Source organism: Cupressus sempervirens, chromosome 6 (assembly GCF_028749045.1).
Source record: "Cupressus sempervirens isolate cs-2001-9-10 chromosome 6, ASM2874904v1, whole genome shotgun sequence".
Classification (NCBI taxonomy): domain Eukaryota; kingdom Viridiplantae; phylum Streptophyta; class Pinopsida; order Cupressales; family Cupressaceae; genus Cupressus; species Cupressus sempervirens.
The window spans coordinates 621,852,764-621,865,827 of record NC_143123.1 but is presented as its reverse complement, the minus strand read 5'-3'; positions in this window follow the sequence as shown (position 1 = coordinate 621,865,827).

Sequence of the window (13,064 nt, the reverse complement as noted above, 5' to 3'; positions counted from 1 at the left end):
ATACATTTCTTGTAATATCGAAAAGATAATGATGAAGATTATATCAAAACATTATTAGTAAATCTTCTTATACTAATAAATAACAAACATATATCATGCTAAAATGGAAAAAGCACACAAGATGAAGAACAAGTGTAAATGGATATGCTTCTTCCATAAGAAGAGCCTAAATTCTTATTAGTAACCTTAGAAAGTCTCCAAACATCATCAAACAAGCTCTAAATAATTTGTTTATAATGAGAGAAAGTTGTAGGTTGATACACTTTGTTAGAATGAGGATTCATTACATATACTTGGAAAGAGTTATATCTCATGTGGATGATGGGAGATCCCACCATCAACAAAACTAATGAATGTGGTTATCAAAGTAAAATTCATAATTTAAATTTTAGTTGGAAATAGGATGTGTAAATTGGCACAACGTTAAGTGGCCTAGATCCATTCTTCAAGAGTTTATTTGGTTGTTGGAATTAGAGAAGAATTGGCATTTTTAGTTCCAAAAATATTCAAATTCAATGTTTGGGTGTGCAATATTAGAATTGGGATTGGAAAAAATATATAATTTGGTGTCTATGTCTACCCTCATACCCAGGATTCAGTCTTCCATCTAAATTGGTGGAATTTCTCCAATTTGCCAAAAACTTGGATTACATGTGAATTGAAATGGGAAATCTTTGAAATGGAAAATCTTTGATGTTCATTTGACCTATTTCTCATGTTTCTTTGCTAGGAACTTTAGTTCTTGTATGTGCCATGGATTGAGGGTCTTTAGATCGTCAATTCTTGTACCTCTACTCTGATCACTATTTTGTTAAAAAATTACTTCATGCTATGTGAAAGAGGGGTTGTTAGGAGTGCAGATAGTAGAGTAAACTTTAAGCAACCCCCTTTAGGAAAATATATAAAAATATTGGCGAAACTTACATTATTTAAATATTTTTAGAACTAAATATTATAAAATGTGGTGCTTTAAAATATTTTTAAACACTAAATTATTAGCCAAAATTTTCTAAAATTAGCCAATTGGAAAATATTAGCCACTAAAAATAGCCTAGAAGATATAATATTTTTCATGCATTAATAAATAAATGCTATATGAAATCATCCTTATAGATGTCTTATTATTTCTTGTGTTGGATTTGGTGTAGTTTAATAGAGGTTGGGGTATCATAACCCCTTGCTACATGTGTGTGTGTGTGTGTGTGTGTGTGTGTGTGTGTGTGTGTGTGTGTGTGTGTGTGTGTAGTTATTCGATGTAGAGTTATTGAAGATATTTGAAAAGTGGGAGAAAACTTTGAGAGTGTGGAACTTCATACATTTATTGTAATATGGAAATGATAACAATGAAGATTATATCAAAACATTATTAGTGGATCTTCTTATACTACTAAATAACACACACATATCATGCTAAAAAAGAAAAAGCACACAAGATGAAGAACAAGTATAAATGGATATGTTTCTTCCTTAAGAAGATCCTAAATTCTTATTAGCAACCCTAGAAAGGGTCCAAACATCATCAAACAAGTTTTAAAAAATTGTAAAAGGGAAACAAGTTCTAAATACTTTGTTTATAATGAGAGAAAGTTTTAGGTTGATACACTTTGTTAGAATGAGGATTTGTTATAGAGACATGGAAAAAGTTACAACTCATGAGGATGATGGGAGATCCCACCATCAACAATACTAATTAATAATTTAAATTTTAGTTGTAAATAGGATGTGTAAATTGGCACAACATTACGTGGCCTACATCCATCCTTCAAGAGTCTATTTGGTTGCTAGAATTAGATAGGAATTGGCATTTTTAGTTCCTAAAATATTCTAATTCAATGTTTGGGTGTGCAAAATTAGAATTGCGATTGGAAAAAAAAATAGAATTTGGTGTCTTCTTCTACCCTCAAACCCAAGATTTGGTCTTCTGTCTACATTGGTGGAATTTGTCCAATTTTTTCTTTAACTCCAATTTGCCAAAAACTTGGATTACATATGAATCGAAATGGAAAATCTTTGAGGTTCATCTTACTTATTTCTCATGTTACTTTGCTAGGAACTTTAGTTCTTGTATCTACCATGGATTGAGGGTGTTTAGATCATTAGTTCATGTACCTCTACTCTGATCGCTATTTTTCTTAAAACTTTCTTCATGCTATGTGAAAGAGGGGGGTCTAGTAGTGTAGATAGTAGGGTAAACTTTAACCAAACCCCTTTAGGAAAATATATAAAATTATTGTCAAATCTTACATTATTTAAATATTTTTAGAACTAAATATTATAAAAATGTGGTGCTTTTAAATATTTTTAAGAATTAAATTACTAGCCCAAATTTTCTAAAATTAGCCAATTGGCAAATATTAGCCACTAAAAAATAACTTGTAAGATAGATTTTTTTTCATGCATTGGCAGTTAAATGGCATTCTTATTCTTCTTTGTGTTGTATTTGGAGTAGCTTAATAGAAGGTGGGGTATCATAACCCCTTGCCACATACACACACACATATATATGTATATATACTCATTCAATAGAGAGATAATGAAGATATTTAAAAAGTGGAAGCAAGCATTGATAGAGTGGAAATTCACGCATTTCTTGTAATATGGAAATGAAAACGATGAAGATTATATCAAAACATTATTAGTGGATATTCTTATACTTCTAAATAACAAACACATATCATGCTTAAAAAGAAAAATCACACAAGATGAAGAACAAGTGTAAATGGATATGCTTCTTCCTTAAGAAGAGCCTGAATTCTTATTAGCAAACTTAGAAAGGATCCAAATATCATCAAACAAGTTTTAATAAACTATAAAAGGGAAACAAGTTCTAAATATTTTGTTTGTAATGAGAGAAAGTTGTAGGTTGACACACTTTGTTAGAATGAGGATTCATTACAGATACGTGGATAGAGTTACAACTCATGAGGACAATGGGAGATCCTACCATCAACAACACTAATGAATGTAGTTATCAAAATCAAACTCATTATTTAAATTTTAGTTGGAAATAAGATGTGTAAATTGGCACAACATTAAGTGGCCTAGATCCATTCTTCAAGAGTATATTTGGTTGCTAGAATTAGATAGGAATTGGCAATTTTAGTTTCTTAAATATTCTAATTCAATGTTTGGGTGTGGAAAATTAGAATTGGGATTGGAATTAAAAATAGAGTTTGGTTTCTTTGTCCACCCTCAAACCTAGGATTTGGTATTCCTTCTAAATTGGTGGAATTTCTCCAATTTTTTCTTTAACTTCAATTTGCCAAAAACTTGGATTACATATGAATTGAATTGGAAAATCTTCGAGGTTTATCTAACCTATTTCTCATGTTGCTTTGATAGGAACTTTAATTCTATAACTATCATGGATTGAGGGTGTTTAGATTGTTAGTTCTTGTACCTCTACTCTTATCACTATTTTGTTAAAAAATTACTCATGCTATGTGAAAGACAGGGGTCTAGGAGTGCAAACAGTAGGGTAAACTTTAAACAACCCCTTCTAGGAAAAGATATAAAAATATTGGTGAATGTTACATTATTTAAATATTTTTAAGAACTAAATTATAGCCAAAATTTTCTAAAATTAGCTAATTGGCAAATATTAGCCACTAAAAAATAACCTAGAAGATAGAATTTTTTTTTTGATGCATTGACAAATCAATGCTATCTAAATTCATCTTTATGGCAATCTTACTATTCTTTGTGTTGGATAATATAGTCTGTGCAAAGACGGTGATCTTCAAATCCCAACATCCCAAGATCTTGTTTTTCCAAGTAGTCTTCTAGATTCTAGAGCAAGAACATAGAGACAAGGTAATAGTTACCATATAGAAACTTGGCAGCAAGTTAAGTGCCCTAAAATTTTCTCTCTAATTACTAGCACGGTGATCAACACAGATAAAGAGAAAATTTTAATATGATCTCAAAATATTTGACATTTAGTTCTTTGTATGAACTTCTAGTTTCTAACAAGATTCATAATTATTTTAGTGACCTTGGAAAGCATTTGGAAGAAAATGTGGAGATTTTATTAAAAGAGGTCAGAAGGGAAGAACTCAATGTTAGTGACTATCCAATGGGAGTAGAGGATTTCAATTTCCTTGACTACCTTTGTTTGATTTCATTGTAATGTAATGAATGGAAATTCCTCTACTTTATTAATCTTTTCTTTCCTTTCATTATGACATTTATTGCTTTGCGATTGTAAAAATATATTAAAAATACACTTAATCTCTACTTGTTGTAGTTGGTATTCCAATTCCATAAATGTACAACCAAGCATGCCCCAATAGAAGATAACTTTTCTTTGTTATTCACTAATAGTCACTATGACAATTAGAAATTGAAAGAAATTTATCAATAAAGATACATGATAGTTTAATCACATTTCTTTGTGAAGTTAGTTTCTACTTAACTAATATAAATTTTTCTTTATTATTGCTTATGTGATGAGATTAATTAACTTTGTCTATAAGGTTAGTCAATTTTAAATATTAGTATTTTTAAACATCATTTCATTGTTTATGTCTAAATATAAAATGAAGGTTCAATCAAATCTTTATATCAAAATTTGAACAATAGGATATAGTTGTGTCTTTTGGCCTTGAACTAGTGGCCACAAGTGTGGGTAGCAGTTGTGTTAGGGTTTCTAGAAATGTAGGGAAGTCAAAAAAATTGGAGCATGATGTTGGAGACCCAGATGGCTTTCTGGGATGCAAATCTATTTTTTGTAGGTTGTGTGGTGGTGTGGGCTTGTCTCTTGGCTCTCAGTGGCATGGTCTAGTTCCCTTTTGCATTATATGAGAGCCATGTGCTTGTTGGTTAAGGCCTTTGTTCTCTTCTTTTTTTCTTTATGAATTCCCTTTTTATGTATGATTAGTTCCCTTATTTAGGTATTTTGTGTCACTTGTGAAAGCACCATGTGCGGCATTTGTTGCACAATATTTAGAAGTATTGGGTTGTGCAATTCTCTTATGCCCTTCCTCTTTATAGGTTAGTAGGATTCCCCCTTTTCATTAATGTATCTTCTTCCACTAATGATTCATTGGGTTGGATCTAACTTTTTGGATCCTAGATTTCCTCCCCATTCGATGTGGGTTTGGTCTTTTCTCTCAAATGTTGCTTGATCACTAGGTGCTTGTAGTTCTTGGTTTTCCTAATGCAGACTCTAGGTTTTCTTGATACAAACTCTAGAGGAATTATGCAATGTTTCCCTTGTGGTAAGGCTTTTGGTGCCTTGTTGAATCTTTTCTTCTACTCTAGTGCCAACTATTTTCAAGGTTTGGTGGGTTTGAAGAGACTTTATTCTAGCCCTTGCTCTTTGATGCCTTTAATTTTTGGAGGCTATTTTTTGCTGAGGGGATTTCTCTTTCCCCTTCTCTTCCTTTTTCTTTCTAAAGGTCTTCTCTGGCTTGTTATTTCCTTGTGAGGCTCTTATTAAGGGAGATTTTTTCATTATGGAGGTACGATCTTGCTTGGCTTCTTCATAGCAGATGTTCTATCTCTCTATTTTAATACTCTTTCAGGCTTCCTTTTGAGGTGGGAGATCCCTTTGAGGTGGAAGCACATCCTCTCAAGGTAGATTGTTGTTGGTAAAAATATTTATGTGGTCATGTGTGCTCTTCCTTAGATAGATGATGGGTGGTAGGTGTGTTTCTAGATAGATATCTTCCTTTGGGTGGTTGTTTTCTCTCACATCTCTTTGGCATTGCTTCCATCTCTTTTCATTTTTTAGGTTCTACATGATTCCTTCTTTCTGATCTGTGACTTTTCCATTCATATTTGGAGGTTTTTCCATTTCCTTGCCCCTCCTTGTTTGGGAGCAAGTAGTTTTCTTTGGTGTCTGATTCAGAGTTCTTGCTTACGCCCCTATGTTTTTAATTTATTGTGATCTCTTAGTTGTTGGACCTAGGTCTTATTGGTTGTGGATCCTATCAAAAGCTTTTTCATTTTACCTATTGTGAATTCCTTTCTACTTTCCTTTTAGGCTTGACAATTTTTCCAATGATCTTGTTGGTTTTTTGGTTGTACAAGTTTAGGTCCTATCCTGCTTTATCTAATTAGAATAATCTTAATTTAAAGATTCATGTAACTTAACTCAAAACTGAAATAAACAAATCTTAAGATAGATACTAGTCCAGTCACTTTGTTCTATGGATATTTGAGTGCATTTAATTAGTTCACGTGTTTCTTATATTGTTTGTGTGATTAGTCTAATTATCTTTGTTTAGGGATGGATTGTATTTATTTAGTATTTTAATTCTTTATGAGATTAGTGATTACAAAATTAGGAGCTTGACTATTGAAAGTATTAAAACTATTTTTATAATATTTTTAAAATTAATTCACATGATTATTCAAATATTTTATCTGTTTCTTAATTCTAGTTAGGATTCTTGACATTCAAAAAGTAAGATTTTAATTTTTTGTAATTTTCTATTTCTCATTATAAATTACTAATTTGATCATTAATAATCCTTTGATTATTATAATTTAATTTAACATCCACACCAACTTAGATTAAAGTAATATTAATATAAGTGATAAGTAGACTATGTATAAGCTAAACGAGTATGAGACATTCTTATAAATAATATCCTTTTTAGATGATACATCAATAATATTCATATAGTTTTATTGAAAGAAAAATGTTTCCCATTTTATTGTGATTGATTATTAATAAATAATGAGTTGATTTTAAGATCTAGACTATAGTTGCTCATTGAAATTGCATAAAGGTGTATAAATATTTGAATCCTTAAGAAGAAATTTCAATTTTTAGTGAGATGTCCACCTTGGTAAAATATACTAATAACTTCATTAACTATAAAAAATAATTTGTAATTTGTTGTGAATATAGGGCATGTGTAGGATCATGGTGTGCCAAAAAGTGTCGATTTGAAAACTATGTAGTTTTGAAATGCCTCAAAGCATTTCAAATCTATTCCAACATTTTTCCCACCAATCTTGATAGTAAACTAAAACAATGAACACCTTTATAAGTCCTACTTTATCTTCTGATATCATACCTATATAGTCAACTTTTAAAACATCCAAAAAATGTGTTTTTGGCCTATTCTTGTGTATTTTTGACTTCAAACATGTAGCTGATGACTTTTTTCACCAAAATTTGATGAAATGAAAAGGTTTTCTTAAGAATGTTCTTATCTTTCCATAAATGTAAGGTTTGTCAAATTACAAGTTCAATAGGTAGTTATTACTTATTTTCTAATGGAGATACGTATAAAGTGTTAACTAACACACTACTTGATAAAGAACTATAACTTTGAAATGGTACAACATTTTTGAAATCCAAAAGATCCATCACATTATATGTTTCTTTTACTATAAGGAAAACAAAAATTTAGATAAATTTTATAGAGTGTTGAATTAGTTCAGGTGGTCAAACATGAGTTATTTTATTCCAAAAATACTAAAGTAGAAAATTAACAATTATTTATTTATTTAGAATAAAAATAACCAAAAATATGTGTCACATCCAAGCACAAGTCTACTTCTTATATCTAGAATATTTTTAAAAAATATTATCATTTTATTTTGATTAATGTGGTCAGACATACATCTACTTCTTATTTTTGTCCTAAAATTTTGGTACTATTGCATTAAAATTCAAAATTTTGACCAAACAATTTTTTATTTTATTTTAAAGATAAGGCCTAGTAGTTTGGAAACTAAATTAAATTTTCTAGAGATTATTTTCTCTCAACTTTTCTATATAAAGTTTATAACAAGTAGAAAATTGCATGTCAAGTTGGCATAACTTTGATTTGTTGATTTTTTATTTCGACTTAAGAGCATAGTTTGATTGACCATGATCCTACACATACCCTATAGTCTCTCAAAAATAGTCTTAAACTATAATCTACTTTACTATCTAAAATGGTTACCCCTTTTTTCAAAATTTTCTAATACATTATGAAATTATACTTTGACATATTTGAATAATATGAATTGGAGTGCATGTTATGAGCTAGGGTTGTCATTGCACTCAGATGTAGACCAATACATGCATGATATAATCACTAGACTTATAAAATCCATAGGAGGTGGTTAAGTCATGTTGCAAACCCCAAAAATATGTTGACTTAGTGCCAAAAATCTCTCTCCCAATGTCACTTGTTGTAGCTTGCATGTATTCAAATCTATTACCAAGTCCCGATGTCATTGGATAAAATGGCTAGGGTTTCTATTACACATAAATATTGACATGTAAACTCTTGATACAACCACTAGACTTATAGAATCCATAGGATTTGGTTAATTCATGTGATGAACCATATAAACGACTTTAGAGCACTGCCAATAGGGCATACTTCATTATTTTTTGATAAAGTTGGATATAATTATTTTTTATATCTTGGGGAGCATAATATCGATTGTCCATATAACCATGCATGAAATGGTGAAGTAATCTGAGATAAAGAATAAATATTAACTTAAGTGGTCATCGCATAAAGATTAATTTCCCAAATAATATTCCAAGTACCATAAAAAAATATTAATTATAGTAAATATAATTTTAATTAATATGAGGACACCTAGAAAAGTGTCTTGGTAATTGTCTAAAATAATCCTACTCAAAATGTTACTACCACTAAGTGATATAGTTGATTTCTAAAATATTATGACTTTGGATGAGGTGAATACACTTATATCTATTTAGAGAGAAGTGTAGATTATATGGAGAGAGCAATAGAATATGTAGTGCCCACCCATAGTTTATTTTTCCATTATATTTATTAAACTCCTAGTTGGATATAAATGATTTTATAATTATTAATGTAAGAGGGAAGTTAATAAATAAATATTTATAATTTTATTATATTTTAAGAGAAGTTGTGGTAGAATTCACTTTGTAATCATTTAGTTAATAACTAGTTGACTTAGGCAAAAGTCTACAATGCAATGGTAACTTGTGAGCCTCTCATGTGGGAGGTCTTGGGTTTCAATCTACCTTTTCTTAACATATAATAATAATTAATTCCTAAAAATAATAATAATTAATCTAGGCTTCAACTGTTTACCAATCAAAAAAAAAAAAAAAACTAGTTGACTTAATGAGAGAAATTATAAATAATTAAATAAATTTAAAATTTTATGTCTAGTTGCATTATGAATTAAAGGAAAAGTAAATATTAATATTGGACTTAAATAGAAGTCAAATTAATATTTTAGAAATGAAATTGATATTAGTATGTAATCTAATAATATACATTTATGTTATTAATTAAATCATTTATGATTTAAGATTATTTAAATTAATAACATGATAATACTGTATGATATTTTATATGCACAAAAAGATTTGATATTTAAATACTTATTGTTTTAAATAAGTATATTAACATAACAATTTATATTAAGATATATATTCTTACTTTATTTCTAAACACATCCCTGTGACCCAAACTAAACAAGAGAAATTAGTGGAATTAAATCATGTGGCTGAAAACTATGTGTTTTCTAATATTCTATTTATAGTCTTGTGATGTTTATTCTCATGATTGTTTTTCTTTGTGGGTTGTTTAGTTGGCCAAGTTAGGATGTGAACTAGAGGCGATTCTTGAGATTTTTTTTATGATTATTTAACTAGATTTCATGATAATATTTATGATTTGAATTGAGCTTTATGCTATTGGGATTTTATGAGAACTTGGAACAAATATTATTTTTGGGTTGCCTATTAAGGAACAAAATTTGATCAATATTACTTTTTGTGGTATGAGACATTGTTGTGGTTTGCAATTTTCGAGAAGGTAGTCTAGGTGCATGTCTATGGAAGTGGTTTGCAATGGGGTCGGGGCCCAAATTCGCTGCCAGGGTAACTCATTGTAAGTTGTGTAATAAGTGATAACATAGTAATTAAAATATCTTTCTTAGCCTTTTCCTTGACATACATTGAAAAGATAAGTTAGAGATTTTTCCTCATCCATGCCTTGAGTGCTTGTATAGACTAAGGATGAGATGAAGATGATATGTAGAGAGGTATGACTAGTTTCCTTGTCATCATGAGAGGGTATTTTGGTTTCACATAGAGTCACTAGGGGACCAGGGTCCTAAGAGACTGCTAGAGTAACTCTAGAGTTGACTCATGTGATGACACTCCATAGTATGTAGCCTAAGTCTCCATCATGGTTTTTAAATATTTTCCTCCAGTGGTGTACTTGTTGGATATTTCTTTTGATGGTATACTTATTGTAAATTGTTGCTTATTGATTGGTTGTTATTTATTGTTGACAATTGACTTTTATTTATGAATGACCAATTATTCATTTGTGGTTTTTTTATTGTTGGACTTAGTGATTGATAGTTTACTTTATTGATGACAGTTGTTATTTGTTAGTCATTATGCTTATGACACCTGACATTGATTTCGAAGTGCTTGTATATTTTTGGTCTTGGTATTTGTATGTGAGTTGGTATGTGGTGTTGGTATTGGATGTGTGTCCTTACGATTTTGATTATCTCTTCTTCTTGAGTAGTTTGTGTTACCCTTGAGGTAGTTGTTGGATATTAGGATTCCTTTCCTAGGATTATATTATGATTTGATTATCTATGTGTGGATCTTACATTATCTCTCTTACACGATGGGAGTGGGAGCCTAATTAAGTGACCACATGGTTGGGAGGTAGTGTATTATAACCATTTGGGTCCCCCCCAGATTTATAGATGTTGGATACTCCTTGATACAATGGTACCATTATCATTCTTCCTCTTATCTTGAAGACTTCTATTCATTTGATGTATCTATGTATCATGTGTTTCGAGATCCTACGAGATATTGTATTATATATTGATGTACTTGTATCTATTTTCACATACCCTGTGACATGTGCAGTGGATGTTATTCATTAAAGGTGCGTTCATATTATTAATTATACTTATGCATTTTCTTATATGACTATGTATGTGTTTATTCATTTTATGACTATGGACATTGTAATTGATACTTAAACTTAGTAACAAAACTGTACTAAATGTGACTTAATGTAAAGGAACCCTTAAGGAATTGAAATTGTATTCGTAATTGATTACTTGTTCTTGATGTGTATGTATATATTGCTTCCACGTTATTTTTACTTTGATGTTGTTTAAACTTTTAAAAAAAAATGTTTAGTAAACTTTGTAACATATTAGGTTTATTTATTTTGGGTTCCCGAGTGGGGCATTATAGAATATGTGACTCCGTTAGGTTCACAAGCTATCTCATGGTCATCCAAGAAATAATGCATTATTTTCTCTTCTATAGTAAAAAAATCTAAGCATATGATAAAAAATGAAACAACATGTCATAGTATAAATTCATGTCCAGTAAGTGACTTTCATAAAATGGAGTAGATAACTAAGTAATATAGGAAAACAAAATTGAACGTAGAAATGGTCAAATTACATAAAGATTAATTTTCCAATCAACAATTTTAGTACCATGAACAAGTGTTAAATATATTAGATCTATTTTAAGAACTAGTAGGACACCCAAAAATACATATCGGAACTCAAAATATTAGTAACACTAAGTAATAGACTTGTTTAGTATGTTATTATAATTTTTGATTAGATGGATATAATTAAATTTATTGGGAGAGAAATGTAGATGATATTGAGACAAGATAGGAGCATGAGGTATGTATTCAACAGGGGAGTGTGAATATACAAATGGAGAGGATTGTAATGCAGATGGATGAGGTCATGTTGGGTCAATACTTCCCTTTTCTATGGTGACCTTTCTATTCTACGTGGTTGCAATGTTGATGCCCTTTGTCAAACCTTCTAGTGTTGAATTTTTTCTTTGACATATATTGTCTTAGATAATAGTTAGTCTCTTGAAAAATCATGGATATACAATGCCCTTGTACACTTATTGGTTATACTATCTATCATATGCATCATGTTTCTGCTAGGGGAGTTTCTTTTATTATTAAGGGGTTAGATCTTATCTGTATGTCCTACCCTTTATTTGATGTTCACATCTTTATCATGGCTTATTCAGGTCTATGAGTCCAACTCTTATGTCCTTCCTCTATTTCTATTATTTTAAAAGTTCAATTAGGTTGTAGAGTTTTCTTGTTCTACATATTGGTAGATCTAGTGATTGAAAAAGTATGTTTATGTAGGGCTTTGTGATGTTTCCTTGGATTTGTTTTGGATGGTAATTGGTTATGTATTATTGGTGGTTTTGGTTTCTCTTAAATGTGGGTTGTTTTACTTACCTATTTTGTGAGGGTGTGTTATGCTATTTTATTTTCCATTCTTCTATCCAATATGATCTATATAACTTTGTATGGGGTTCTATTTTGTGTGTCACGGTATGGTGATATTTTTTAAACAATTTTTTTTCTTGGTCCTAATTTTGTAATTGTCGAGGTTTCCCTTTTTAATTTTTTTTGTAGTGAAGGTTGTTGATAGTCTCACAATGGTGGTGGGAAGAGACTTTGAGGAAGATACCTATTTAGATGTGTCATTGGCTTAATTATTTTAGTTTTTATTGGTGATTTTAAGATTTTTCATCTAGTTTTTTGTAGCTACCTTTCGTTGCATGTATGATTTTTTCACTCTCTATTATACATAGGTTACATCTTTATGTTTGTAGTCTAAAATTGATCACCCTAAATCTTTCTAAGATAAGTTTAGTATTATTATAATTTTGATGAGGGTATTTTTTGTGTTGTAAGAATATAAATTTTTCTTGATGGATTCAAGCAAGGCCATTTTGACTAGTTTTTTTTTTTTTTCGATATTATTTGTAAGGGTTTTTAATTTTCTACCCTCTCCTTTTATTTAGGTATTCTATAAAAGTGGAGATTTCTCCAATGGAGGTTGAAGAATTTCTAGTGATCTAGTGTAATTACTTGTATCTTAGGTTGGTAGTTTCCTCTCTTGCTTGTTGTTATGATTCAAATTCTTCTTTTATTGTTGTGCAAAAGGCTTGTTTGAGGGAGGAAATGCATTATTATAGTTCTTTTTTTTTCTACCCTATCTCGAAGTATTGTCTATATATTGGTTGGTCTTGATTTGTCTCTTTTTTTTTCTCCTATTAAATTGGA